At 42.1% G+C, this 15053-nt stretch overlaps 1 pseudogene; it reads right to left on the reverse strand.

Moving 5' to 3' along the window:
* Window positions 1–1638: 1638 nt before the first annotated feature.
* LOC123978181 lies at window positions 1639–13897 on the reverse strand (annotated as a pseudogene).
* Between the last annotated feature and the right edge of the window lie 1156 nt (window positions 13898–15053).

Below are 15053 nucleotides of genomic sequence, written 5' to 3' on the forward strand. Positions count from 1 at the left end.
ATGAAAAGCGTTATTTTCCGGCACGTTACATTGCTGTGGAAGTTCAGGTTAACGGCTGCTCATTGGAATTTTTGGCCAGCACCGAAAACTGTCAGGAACTGAACTGATTTTGTTTGTCAGTGTTGCCCCCATAACCCCCCTTCCACTAGGTCTAGAGGCAGCTTTCACATGAAATGAAAATGCTGGGAGCTATACAAATACAAATCAGGTAAGCCTAAGAGCATGTTATGTTTCAAGATGCCTGAGGAAGAAGGGAGGCAGCTGGTTCATAACTTGCAAGCACCATGATGCTGAGCAAGGGTAAGATTTTCAGAATAGGAATGCATTGTACTGTATAAAAGTAAATGGTTTTTGTTCTTTGACGGTACTTTGACCATGCTCATCTTATAACGAAGTGGTCACATCCTTTTTGGTGTCCGGATTTACATGAAGTGGATATTGATGCTATTCTGTGTAAGTAGCAAACTTTTTACTGTGTTGTTTTATTAAATTTTTTTGTACTGTGGCTATTCTTTCTCACAAATTTTTGTTTACCAGCTGTTTGTAAGACCCACTGTGAGACATCACATGTTCTGACAGCCACCAACACATGACTCAGAGGTGGACAGACATTTCATATGTTTTGTAAATGGTTTGTAAATAGTTTTCGCATTTGCCTTTTAAAAAAAAATTGAATGTGCCTCATTAATGAATTCCTCATAAATTCATGTCCTTGATTAGTGTAGGCTGATAGCATGAATACAACATGTAATATATCACCTGAATATAGTCTTAAGTGGAGTCATTAACACCTCCGACAGCCCCACGACACCCCCCTTCCACGCTGCTTGTGTGGGTACGTTTCCGATAATTTTCGGCACAGGCGAATGCGAACGCACTGCGCCATAAATGTCCGATAACTGCCGGGGATTAGTGAGATTCAAGACAGTTTAAAGGGACGAAAATTCCATTTTTCATGCATTGATAGGTATTCTGGAAGTGTCATTAGTTAAGCTCTAAGCACCTTAAAGAGGGGCGAAAGCAGTGCGGATGAGTGGCAAAGGATACCTTTTTCAGTTTATATGATATATGATATATTTAATCCATTAAAACCAATACATGGTCTCAGTGTGAAGGACTTTTAGGGGTACTATGACACAGTTTTCCCCTGGTCATGTTAGGGCTTGGTTCTTTCTTTCTGCTTGGCTGACAGACCTGCCTTTATAAGGATGCACTCTGTGGTCCTAGGTAACCCAAGGTCGAGAGTATCTTTATTTTGTTTCTTTACAGACAGACTGACTGGCTCTAGAGTTGCATGTGGTTTGAATTAAACAAAACATCACTTAGGTTACCTGGGGATAGCAAAACCACTAGATGTGAGGGGTGAATAATAAATAACCTTATTGGGCACCTCAGATCCCAAACAATTAATATCCATCAGGTTTGGATTGGTACTACATTGTGTTCTCATTCTGTATGCAGATGCTATCATCTCCCCTTCCAGACTTCAATAAACAGTGCTTTGAAAGACATCCTGAGCTTGCCTGAGATCTTTTGAAAAGTTGACCTGCTCCCAAGAATTCTGATAACACTCAAAGTCCTAATCTTTCCTGTTAACTAACAAAGAAAAATCCAGCACCCACTAGGGAGAGAGACTGTCTAATGGTCCCTGCAGACAAAGAGCCCAGAATGTATTTCTGGGGCGTTGACTGGCCCTGGTTTACTTAACACTAGAGCTAGGTTGAGGTACTCGGGTGGCACTGCTGAGAGGTCAGGGGGTTCAGAGATGAGCTGTGGCACAGACAGGACAGGGGCTAAAGCACACTGAAGACAATTTGCACTCCAAGAAGGTGTCTTTCCAGAGGTCCAATCAATTTGTGGATTATGCAACTTTAACCAGGGCAAGCCAAGTACAAAGGGAGTGCAAGGACAGTCAATGTAGAAACTGATCTTTACGTGGTGTTACCAGAGGGACAGAGAACAACACAGACAGTCTTTTTTTGCAAACCTGTGAGGAAGGGTGTCAATCTCCAACATAATACAGGCAGCTCCTAGAGTTCAGACTCCACTGTTTTGTCTCTGGTGCGAGATGGTCCAAGCAGCATAGGTTCAGGCTCTGCAACAGACTTTGAAGGAGAGGCAGTTGGGGGAGAAGATCAAGGCAAATCTACAGATGTTAGAGAATGCCGACTCCGCCCCTCATACCTGCCCTCTCCCTCTAACTGTCACTGAGGCTGTTGTCCACACAGATAGCCGGGGAAATTAAACCTTCCAGGTCTCAGGGCTTGTTTCTGGACACCAATTCATATTTAATAGATTCCACCAAGGTATTAAGGAAAGCCCCCTGGAGTGCCTCCTCATTCCAGCTGCTCTATACAGCAAGCATACATACTTAACTAGAAAAACTCTACATGGAGAGAAGAGGAATTACTGGTTGACAGGTGGTGCAGGAGCTGGCTAAGGGCTTGGGACAGAGAACTGGGTCTTAAGATATTGTAGGGCCTGTAACCTTTGTAACCTGAGTAAGTAAGTTCTGGCTAAGGATGTGGTTGTTGTGTTTGTTGACCGAGCAGGGTGCCCTGTCCAGAAAGAGCTTGGTGGACAGATGCTGGAGGTAGGGCTGCCGTGTCTGCTGAGTTCATAACACAGACAGGAGGCAATGGAGCAGTTCAACAGTATTTATTGTGGAATACTCAGAAGAAGATGAATAGGAGCTTGGAGTGGAGAGCCATGGAGTGGAGCAGGATAGAACCAGGGGAGCATGAGGTAGCTGATCCAGAGGGAAGCTAAGAGAACTGGAGAATGGAATGAAGCAGAGCATGAGGCAGAGTAGCAGGCCCAAGTCAGGGCTGGCAGGTCTGTGAGGAGATTAAGAACAGAATTAATTATGGATGAAATGGGCAAAAACTAGAGGAGAAACATGGTTGCATCAGTAAGTGAACTGAGGAGGTCCCAAGGGTAGATGTTCCCTCAATCAGAAGACAAAAATTGCAGAGCCACTTACAGTAAAACCTATCAAGATTAGCACTCAGAGAATACCTAATCTTTCCCTATTTCAGGAGACATAATATCTAAGGAAGGCACTAAGGAAGGAGGAGAAGAAGGCTTTGTGGATATTCAATGGAAATGAAGGCGCCGTCTTGCTAATAAGGAAGTGAACGCCAAGATACAGTATCTACTTGGATTGGGTTGTACCTGTTATAATTTTCCGGATACCCAAATATGATAATATGGAGACACGGTTTAACAGTGATCGACAGTATTTTTGAGATGCTATCAAAATATTTCTGCCAAAAGGGAAATTATAATTGGCAGGAATAGAACATGTGGGTTAGGTTGCAGGGAGAGGCATGACATTTATCACAGCTGTCAGTGACAGTGGGGTAAATTTGTGACAGACGTGCTTTGGAGAAATGAATCCCGTACAGCACCTTGAACTGTATCAAAGAGAGACAAGCACACGATGAGCTTGTGTGGATTTTGTTAAGAGCAACGTCCCACCAGGTTTCATGTACGGTCAACCCCAATTCACCTTCCCAAAAAACCATCCCATAGTTGACTTGGAGATGAGGAGGGAAAAGTATGGAACAAGGATATTGCGCTAATTTGGAAATAGCGAAAACATGGGATGGTGGAAGCTGAAATTCAGATCTGCAAAGCTATGAAAAGTACCGTACACATTGCATCAAATATGAAGTCATATTTAAAGCAGTGAACTTCCTCTCCAGTATTATTTCATGTTAAAAGAAAATGCCCTGTCTCCAAGGTAAATGCAAAGACAACATTTCCCCCAGTGCTCCACTGCTATATCTTGTATCAAACATTTGCAGCCTGGGTCACACTGACCTACACCATTACACAGCTCCTTTTTAGTGGCCTCCTCCATCATATGCTGTATAAGTATATAAGATTTAATTTACGTATTCTCGTGGGAAGTTGGCAGATTTAATAAAGCTAAACATTGTTGCTCAGTCAGCCAAAGACAAACAGTCAGATCCCTCGCCCTGTTTGAAATAACAAAATAGACATACACCCAATCACCCTTGACTGACATTTCCACATGCATGTAGCTCCTGTGTGGGGGTGTGGGTACACGTAGCTGGGGGAAAAAATGCTTTTCTCCATCTGTGTTGCCCCCCCCCCCCAGCAGCACTTATGAAATTTAACACAGAATAACCATTCAAATAACTTCTATTGAGGAATCATCCTGCACAAAGCACCATCTGTGCCACGCTGCCTGTCTTTTCACTGCTGATGTAAACAGCGGAAGACTAGATCACAGGCACAATAACACACGAAAAACAAGCTTACATCTGCAAAATGGGTCAGCCTTAATCAGAAATCAATTCTCCCTTTGCAGAAACAAAGCTATGCCACGAGGAAAATATTTGCAAACATCAGTAAAGAGGGAAGACTCTGCATGGGAGCTGATTGGAGAGGTGACATTGCTGATTAAAACAGTACTTGCTGATGGAGCTTGGGCTATATGTGATAGGTCATACCTCATTCCTTTTTACTGAACCAGGAAATCAGTGAGAGCCCAATGTCGTAAAAAAAAAAGTGCTAGGATTCACGGGAACATCTTTAACCTGTCTCCTCTGCTATCAAATTAGCACTTTGCCTTCCTCGTCTTCCGCCTTGCCATATTTAAATGTATTCAAATGAGGAGGAAAGGGCTGGAGCAGGAAGGGACTCTGGCAAAGTAATCAGCAGATCCATGATAATGAGATATTAGTGGTGCAGCTCTCATGTCTCAGGCAGTGTGTGAACCAGACTCCGGCTCAGACCCCTAAGCCCTGCTGAGCTATGATTAGCACCAACGAATAACACCACCAGCACATTTATTGATTAGAAGGAATAGAATACAGGGCTTTTAATTTTTTGCCATGCAGCTGCATAGAAAGCAGCACAGACCCTATACAGACATCAATAATGCATACTGTTGCCTTTGTAGCACCGGTTTCAATGGCAGGAACAGATAAATAGTGGCAAAGTTTTCATGAAGCCAATATGTAATGTGTGTAGATATTTAATGATTGGAATGAATAATTTATTCAGGAGCTCTATCTCTTGGCATGTAAGAGAAGTTCACTATTGCTTTGAGGTAAACGGGGTCAGTCACAATTGATTTATCAAAAAAAATCCAAGTAAATTCACAAAGGGTTCTTAGGTATTTGATGCTGAATAGATTTTCTAACCCTCTGCATCACTTTTGTAAAGGATAAATCTTCAATTTCTAATGAAAATTCAGCCAGCAGAACCAGTTTCAGTCAATATTGTTGCACTGGGAGGGAAACATGGACAGAGTAATATGAATGTTCAAATCTGTGTGTCTGTCTTAAATAATGAGCAGAAAAGTATTGCAGGGTCATACTTCCGTATGCCGTCTGTTGGTCATTATGGATTTCTAAGATAAATTCAAGTAACATAAAACAGCAGCATTCGATTCAGCCACATCGTCAATGTTACTGTGCCAGAAAGAATGATCACTGTATTAGCCTGTCTAAGTTTGTTTGTTTAAAGGAGTGTGCAACTCTTGGTGGAACGAAACAGAAAACTGTCCAGCGGCTCTTGAACAAGCCCCGGCCACTGAAAGGGTTTTTGCTGCTAAGAGCCAGCATTTTCTCCCCAACTTGGCCTGGCAAGATGTCAGTGTCCTTGAAGCAGTGAATGTGGGTTTGAGTCCAGTCGCAAATTTCATGGGCATTTTGTCTGTGGAAAATTATGCGACCCCCCCTCATCCCAATGCTCCGTCATCTCAGGGACATTGCTCTTAAAGTGGAAAAATAACATGCCAAAATGACATGGGTCATTTAAGAGGAGGTTTTGGCACAGCTTGATATGACAATGACAAAACCATGCAACTCATGTGCACAGCAACTCTGCTCGACCCTTGTTACAATGGAGACCATGTAACCCCGTCACAGCTTGACTTCATCAAAACTTAACTCCAGGTTGAGATGGTGGAGTTCTGGTCAAATAAAGAGCTGGTCCTGTTGGTCTGGCGTTGCAGATTCGGGTTGAGGATAAGGACAGTAGCTCATAACTAGCCCAAGTACTTTACTTTGTGTTGCAGCAGATGATTAGCTTGATGTTTCTATGGTGAAACATTTCAAGAGCACTGATGCTAACTGATCAGTACAGTGATGCAGGTTATTTAGTTATTGACATTATTTGCAGTTGCCACAAATGATCAGTAAGTTACACAATGATAATGGCTGTAATAATGTAACCACGCTACATGTCTTCGCTGTGCATGTTTTGAACATCCACTCACACAACTCCTGTAATCATATGATATTGTTATAAACTAAAATCCCATGAGCAGAGCCAAACCAACAATGTGTGAGCCCTACTAACAAGTATTGTGTATGTATCCAAAGCCTGATATCTATATCCCTCTGTGCCATAGAGCTCAAGTGATTTCCAAAAACTATTAAAAACACATCACTGAGCCACACTGTTGCACTGCGTGACATGTTCCTTCATTACCACGAAGACACACTGTTGTTTATTTTGATTCTATGCCACATCCACTGTACTTCTGTCCCAAATACTCAGCAGAAAATGTGGATTGATCCACCTTTAAAAGTAGTTCCTGGCAAATCTCCTCCTATTTTAGTAACATTTGTTAAACTACAGTGACTAGCTTTAGGAATTTAGCCTTTTACAGAAAAAAAACACAAACATTTATTTGTGACCTGGTTTTAAAGATGCATATTTTCAGCGGCAGCCAGTGGGCTAGGGACTCAGTGTCAAAGAAAGGGTATGGAATTCAGAAAGTAGTAAGAGACGGACTAAAACATTGTTATTTTGGGGCTTTTTATGAAATTATTTGACAATAGGAAAATATTTAGCACTCCACCAGATATTTTGTGGTGGAGTGCTAAATATTGTTCTGGTTGTATGGTAAGTGAGAGGACTGCATCCACCCACAGCTCAAACCCCTAAAAACCCCTCCTCTCTCACATAACCATGTCACAGTAGTCATAAGCAATTTGAGAATTTCAAATTCTGTGTCATGGCTGCCAGGAGGGGTTTCACCACCATCAAAGCTGATTGTCCTTTTTTTTACACTTCACACAAAGTCTGCTGCAAACGAACTCACCTCCTATTTTACCTTCTTGAGTATTAACTCACTGTCCTGGTTGTCTGTCCGTTGAAGATGATTTAAGTTAATGATAAAACTGAATTATAGCTAATCATTATATTATATATCTAGACTGTGTTACATGCTTTGTGATAGATATGAAAAGGAGCAAACAAACAATAAATTAGATGTCCATTGCACACACTTTTTTTGACTGTGTGCATGTTATGGCATGTAATTTGCACCGATACTGAGCTTGACAACAAGAAAACCACATGTGGCAACAGCAAGACTCCGTATTTTGATAGATGGGAACAACAGAGGAACATTGCACCGCTGCAGAATTACTTCTACAAATAATAGATAGATGGTCCGTACATAGTTTCACGCAAATACATAGTTACAACACCACAACATAACAACATCAAAGACATCAGATACATTTACATTTATACAAACATATAGTGTACATACACATAGTACCTATGGCAGTCACCGGTGTGTTTTGTTGAGTGATGCTATAGCAGAGGGGAAAAAACTCTTGCCATAGCTTTCCTGTTTCCAGGTTTCTAATCCATGACATGATTATGTGATTAGAGTTTGGTTAAATTATTTTTTATTTTTTTTTAAACAAATGGCTAAACCTTAGCTGTATGCGTAGCTCTGGTTCCCTACCCGGCTGAATATAATTTAGTGGATCATTGAAGCTCGTAGTACAATAATGATAACTGATTGTATCATTGTGATCCAGTTGTGATACATGAGCAGCTCTAATGCAACACCTTGATGATCAGTTATCATCGTGCATTGTCCAAAGGGACAGCATGATAGAGAGCGTAATAGCTCTAACCAGCTTCTCCACCCTGAAGAGTGAGGGTAAAATACATTATATCATGTTTTCTTCCTCCTCGCCTCTCCTGTTCATTTACAAGCAGAGACTAATTTATTCAGCCTTTCTGCGGGTCTTTCAGCTTTTCTCTTCTCATTTCACTTCTTACCGGTGAAAGTGCAGAGAGCGCCATCCATTTAAGTTCACATATGTAGCTATAAATCCTAGCTTGGCGTCTATGAAGGCTTTCTCAAGACAACAATGGACCCTCATCAGCACACACCTGCCCTTGCAAATGCTTACACAGATTTAAACTTAGCAATGTTGTATGGGCATGAACATGTGCTGATATGGGAGTACGTGAGTGTACAGTATGTGGAAGGGAATTTGTATTTCCATGCATATAGTGTTACAGTGTGGTATTTTGTGCAGAGTAAGCTTCACTGCCCATTGCCCCGTTGTCAAACAAATTCAGCTCTTCACACCTCCATCTACATCACTAGAGTTGTAGTGGAGATAGTGATGGCAAGTTCGACTCTTTTGACAGTTCATTCAAATCTCGTTCATTAAAATGAACTGATCTTTTATTGAGTCATTTCGTTCATTTGAACTAGGCTGGTTATTGCAGCGCTGCAGCCCTCTAGTGGGTGATTAAAAAAGGCTGCCTGGCTTGCTTTATTTGACAAAGTATAATGCAAAAATTCACCTCTTGATTACTGTATATCATCATTATATAAACCCCCCTGGGTCCACAACCAAATTCAAACCATGTAAAAACCACAGAAATATGTTGTCAATATGTAATCACCACTAGTCCGGCTAAATCCTTCGATTGTCACAATTTTTCCAGAGTATACAACCAGACCAGCCATATAAAGACTTGTGTATATAATTACTATCATTATCTCTAAAGTGCTCATTCATACAGAAGCCTAACGTCCCTGTCCATGAGTAAAATATTAATATCAGATTTGCAGTAAATATATTGAAGTAATAAGCTTGATACACTATATGAATAAACACACTCTTATTAAAATTCAACTAATTGAATAATAATCTGGATCAAGCCACCAAGTTCTTAAAGAACTCCAGCACAGAGAGAGGAACAAAGAAATATTAACACATATAAATGCAGAAGTTTGGCAGGTCTGGACGCAGAATGGGCCACATGAGGTCCGGATTCTGACAGAGAAACACACGAGCACATCGCTCTCAAACACCAGTTGTTTACCAGTCACGAGCTGTGAAACAACAGCACGGCTCTGTTGATAAATAAAAAGGAAAAGTTACGTTGCCTTCTCTGGCGGACCGGGATCAGCTGTTAGCTAATTACAGGGCTAACGCTAACGTTGCTACGTGGCTGTGTTTTAATGTTTTAATGACCGGGTCGGTTTGTTTTGGAGAGGAGATGACCTCGGAGGTAATTCGGATCCCGTTAGAACCCTGTCAGGGCTCTGAAGTGGAGCGGACCCAGAACAACTCACATCAGCTGTTAGCTGTAAACACTAGCAGGACTAAAGTTACTGTGTTAAAACTATAACTTAGCACAACATCACTGCACTGTAATAACGTTATGCTTTATTAAATGTAACATAATTAACAAAATAGCTATATAATGTCAGTCCAGTGACTGTTACCTGACAGCCGACCTGCCTCTCATTCTCCGGCGCTGGTAGTCACTCAGCCTGCCGAGTGAACGAAAGACTGAGGAGGACCCATGTGAGCAGTGAACGACTCAGACCTAGAGACCCTCAGTTGAGAGTCGTGAACTAATCAGTTCTGTTTCCTGTGCTGACGGAGCCCATGCAGCTGACGTGTGAAGAGTCCAAGATCCTTCACGCATGCGTGAAAATGAACAAATCACTCACTGAGACAACCCGTTCCTCCCGAGTTATACACATGATTAGGTCTTATGGACGAAATGTTCTTTGAACGACACAACACTAAGTGGAGAGTGTGTCAAGCTTCCTTGGCATCCTCATTTCTGATGATCTTACCTAGACCCTTGGACTTACTCACATGCCGCATCTCAGTGTGGTATGGCAACTGCTTCGTATCAGACCATAAAGCATTTGAGTGAGATGGTAAAAACTGCCAAACGAATCACCATCACCCAGTTACCCACCACTGAGAACTTTTATCACAAGAACAGCCTGGGCAGGACAAGAAACATCAACAAGGATGCCTCCCACCCTCACCATGCACTTTTCACCCTCCTCCCATCCGGCAGGCTTTACAGGAGCGTACGCTTTCACACAGCTTATTCTCTAAGAGATGTACTGCTCACAGTAGGGCTGTGCGATATGATTATATATCGTTTGACAATAGAAAAACATCTGTCATTAACAATTAAGCGCTATCGTTTATTTCGTTGTGTCGCAAATTCCACACTTTATTGTAATAGAGGGGACGGGGCTTAGCACTGCAGTGAAGTGCAGTGAATTAACTTAGTATATAATGATATTTTATTGAATTTACAAAGATTTTTCTATATTGGGAAATATATCATTATTGGGATTTGAAATTACCTTTATCAGGAAATGCATTTTTTGTCATATCACACAGCCCTAACTCACAATACTACATGTTTAATGTCTATGAAGATTCTCAGTCATCCAGGTCATAGTTATCCAACGAAGGTTAAAATCAAGGGCAACTGGACTTGGTTGAAGATACTGGAAGACGTTTCGTCCCTCATCCAAAGGACTTCTTCAGTTCTGACTGACTGGCATGTTTAATGTATTTTAGTAAATGGGGGTGTGTGCATGGTTTCCACCCCACCTGAAGTCCATGATGATCTCCTTGGTCTTCTGGGTGTTTACCTCCGTGTTGTTGTCGGAGCACCTCTCAGCCAGGTGCTGTACCTCAGACCTACCACCGTGGTGTCATCTGCAAACTTGATTATTCAATTCAATTTTATTTTATTTATATAGCGCCAGATCACAACAACAGTTATCTCACAGCGCTTTTCATAAAAGAGCAGGTCTAGACCGTACTCTGTGAAGTTATTTACAGAAGCCGAACAATTCCCACCAAGAGCAAATACTAGGCGACAGAGGCAAGGAAAAACTTGTTTTTAAGAGGCAGAAACCTCGAGCAGAACCATGGCTCAGGGTGGGCGGCCATCTGCCTCCACCGGTTGGGGGTGAAGGAGAGACATAGAGAGAGAGAGAGGAAGAGGGAGGGAGGGACAAAGAGTAAGAGGAAGGGAGGGACAGAGAGGAAGAGAGAGAGAGGGACAGAGAGGTAGAGAGAGAGGGGAGGGAGGCAGCCTACACAATTACACACAGAGGTACAGACAGTAAATGTGATGTTGCTATAGACTAAATGGAAAATGGTACTGATATTTACAGTAGTGTTAATGATAATAATCGTAATGTAAATTATTATAATAACAATAGGACTAGTAACAATAATTGTAGCAGACGGTGTCGAGCAGGAACACGGGGGCAGCAGGTGACCCACAGCCACAGATCCAGACTCCACAGCTCCAGAGCCACAAACACCTGCAGGAAGTGATAGGAGGAGAGAGGAGAGGGACGAGAAAGCACAAGACTACCAGAAAGGGGAGAAGTTGAGTTAGTAACATGCAATAATGGGATGAGGTTGCGAAGAGAGGGAGAGAAAGTAGAGGACTCACTTGAGCCAGCCCTAACTATAAGCTTTATCAAAGAGGAACGTCTTAAGCCTACTCTTAAATGTGGAGATGGTGTCTGCCTCCTGAACCCAAACTGGAACCTGGTTCCACAGGAGAGGAGCTTGATAGCTGAACACTCTGGCTCCTAGTCTACTTTTGGAGACTCTAGGAACCACAAGTAACCCTGCATTCTGGGAGCGCAGTGCTCTGGTGGGGTAGTAAGGTACTATGAGCTGTTTAAGATAAGATGGTGCCTGACGATTAAGAGCTTTGTATGTGAGAAGAATGATTTTAAATTCTATTCTGGATTTTACTGGAAGCCAATGCAGAGAAGCTAAGACAGGAGAAATGTGATCTCTTTTCCTGGTTCCTGTCAGAACACGTGCTGCAGCATTCTGGATCAGCTGAAGAGTCTTAATCGGCTTTTACAAGAAGCCTGATAATAGGGAATTGCATTAATCCAGCCTAGAAGTAACAAATGCATGGACTAGTTTTTCTGCATCATTTTTAGACAGTATGTTCCTGATTTTCGCAATATTACGTAGGTGAAAAAAGGCGGTCCTTGAAATTTGCTTGATGTGAGACTTAAACGACTTTTCCTGATCAAAGATAACTCCAAGATTCCTCACAGTGGTGCTGGAGGCCAGGGCAATGCCATCAAGGGAAAATATATCTTTAGATAATGCGTCACGGAGGTGCTAACTGATGAGTTTCATCTGGCTTGATCGATAGATATAACTGAGTATCATCTGCATAACAATGAAAGTTTATGGAATATTTCCTGATAATACTGCCTAAAGGAAGCATATGTAAAGTGAACAGGATTGGTCCGAGGACAGATCTTTGAGGAACTCCATGACTAACTTTGGCGTGCATGGAGGACTCATTGTTAACATGTACAAACTGAAATCTGATAAATAGGTCTTAAACCAGCTTAGAGCGGTTCCTTTAATGCCAATAAAATGTTCCAGTCTCTGCATTAGGATCTGATGGTCAGTGGTATCAGATCTAATAAAACCAGTACAGAGACAAGTCCTTTGTCTGATGCATTGAGGAGGTCGTTAGTAATTTTCATCAGTGCTGTCTCTGTGCTATGATGAACTCTAAATCCTGACTGAAAATCCTCAAATAAACTATTGCTCTGTAGAAAGTCACACAGCTGTTTAGCAACTGCTTTCTCCAGGATCTTAGAGAGAAATGGAAGGTTAGATATAGGTCTATAGTTGGCTAAAAAATCGGGATCAAGTTTGGGCTTTTTCAGAAGAGGTAGAGCTACTTTAAAGTACTGTGGTACATAGCCTGTTGATAAAGATAGATTGATCATATCTAGTATAGAAGTGCTGACTAAGGGTAAAACTTCTTTAAGCAGCCTAGTCGGGATGGGGTCTAAGCGGCAGGTTGATGGTTTAGATGAAGAAATTATTGAAGTTAGTTGGTAAAGACTGAGGGAAGCAAAGCAGTCTAAACATATATCTGGTTCTACAGCTGTTTCTAAGGTTCCTGAGTTTAGAGATAAGTTGATGCCAGTTGAGGGCAGGTCTTGGTGAATTTTGTTTCTAATAGTTAGAATTTTATCATTAAAGAAGCTCATGAAGTCGTAACTACTCAGTATTATACCATGGAGCTAACTGTCTTTGTTTAGAGGGGCTACAGAGTCCAGTGTCATTCGCAGCGAGCCTGCAGCACTATCAACAAGATGATCGATTTGGGAGGGACTGAAATTAGCATAGGACACCGTTACTTTGTGACTTGATAATGAATTTAGAGCTGATAGAATCGCATCCTTAAATTTAGCTACAACACTATCAGACAGACCTCTTGTGTAGAAATTTTTGCCCAATGGCGTGTAGTTCAGCAATACAAACTCAAAAGTTATCAAACAGTGGTCAGATAAAGAGGGATTCTGTGGGAACACTATTAAATGTTCAATTTCAATACCGTATACCAAAACAAGGTCGAGGGTGTGGTTAAAACAGTGAGTCGGTTCATGAACAGCCATGGAATCTAACAGAGTGATAAACGCAGTACTAAGGCTATCATTCTCAACGTCCACATGAATATTAAAAACCCCTACAATAATAACTTTGTCCGTTTTAAGGGGTAAAGTTGACAAAAACTCTGCAAATTCAGAGTACGGACCAGGTGCTCGGTACATAATAACAAAAATAATTGGTTGCAGTGATTTCCAACTTGGGTGTGAAAGACTAAGAACAAGGCTTTCAAATGAGTTATAATTTAGTTTAGGTTTAGAGCTGATTAGTAGGCTAGAGTCGAAGATAGCTGCAACTCCACCTCCTCGGCCTGTGCCTCGAGGAATGTGAGTATTAATATGACTGGAAGGGGTGGATTCATTTAGGCTAACATATTCTCCATCACCCAGTCTTCTGTTTACCTTTGATTTAAATAATTTTGATGGTCGGGGGACAGACACCGTCCCTATAGGATTTTCACTAAGTAACTCCTGAAATGGAGGAGCAGAGAAGTGTGTTAGACTGCGACTCTGCGTAGGGTTTAGGGTGGGTAACTGCTGAATTAGAAGGGCAGAGAAGTGTGTTAGACTGCGACTCTGCCTCCTGGTCTCAACTCTGGGTTGTCATGGATTTGGTCCACTAATAAACTTGGCCAGATTTCTAGAAATAAGAGCTGCTCCTTCCCAAGTGGGATGGATGCTGTCTCTCCAAATCAGACCAGGTCTTCCCCAGAAAGTCTGCCAATGATCTACAAAGCCCACATCGTTTGCTGGACACTACCTCTACAACCAGCGGCGTAATGATGACATGTCATCACTGGTCAGATTTGGCAGGGGTCCAGAGAAAACTACGGTGTCCGACATTGTTTTTGCATATGTACACACCGACTCAACATTAATCTTATATACTGTATTTATGTTTATCCTTAGCCAGCAGTTTCAAATAAGACTCAATGTCACCCGCTCTGGCCCCAGGGATGCACTTAACTATGGATGCTGGCTTCGCTAACTTCACGTTTCTCAAAATGGAGCTGCCAATGATCAGAGTTGGTTTCTGAGCGAGTGTGTCGCTGAGTGGGGAAAATCTGTTAAGAGACGTGAACAGGTTGGTGGTGACCTGTGGGCTTTGAATGCTTACGACTATTCCTCCTTCGGACAGTCACCCAGCCATCCCCTCCTGACTGCTCAGGGGATGCTGGGGGACAGCTACCACAGGCTAACTCAGGCCGGCCCGCACCGACTACCGGGGACTGGCTAGCTACAGTAGCTAAAGACTGATCTACCAAGGTGCGGAGCCGGACTTCTAAATCACTGAGCCTCGCCTCCATGTCTACAAATAAACTACACTTATTATACGTACCATTACCGCTAAAGGAGGCAGAGGAGTAACTGAACATCTGACACACCGAGCAGGAGAAAGTAGGAGAGCAAGAAGCCATGGATAGCTGCTAAGCTAAAGTCGCTAGTTTTGGTAGCGTTAGCTACCAAACTTTTGAACAACTAGGAGACTGAGCAGCAGTCACCAAAAGATGGAAAGAAGTGTGAGTGC

Source organism: Micropterus dolomieu, linkage group LG10 (assembly GCF_021292245.1).
Source record: "Micropterus dolomieu isolate WLL.071019.BEF.003 ecotype Adirondacks linkage group LG10, ASM2129224v1, whole genome shotgun sequence".
Taxonomy (NCBI): Eukaryota; Metazoa; Chordata; class Actinopteri; order Centrarchiformes; family Centrarchidae; genus Micropterus; species Micropterus dolomieu.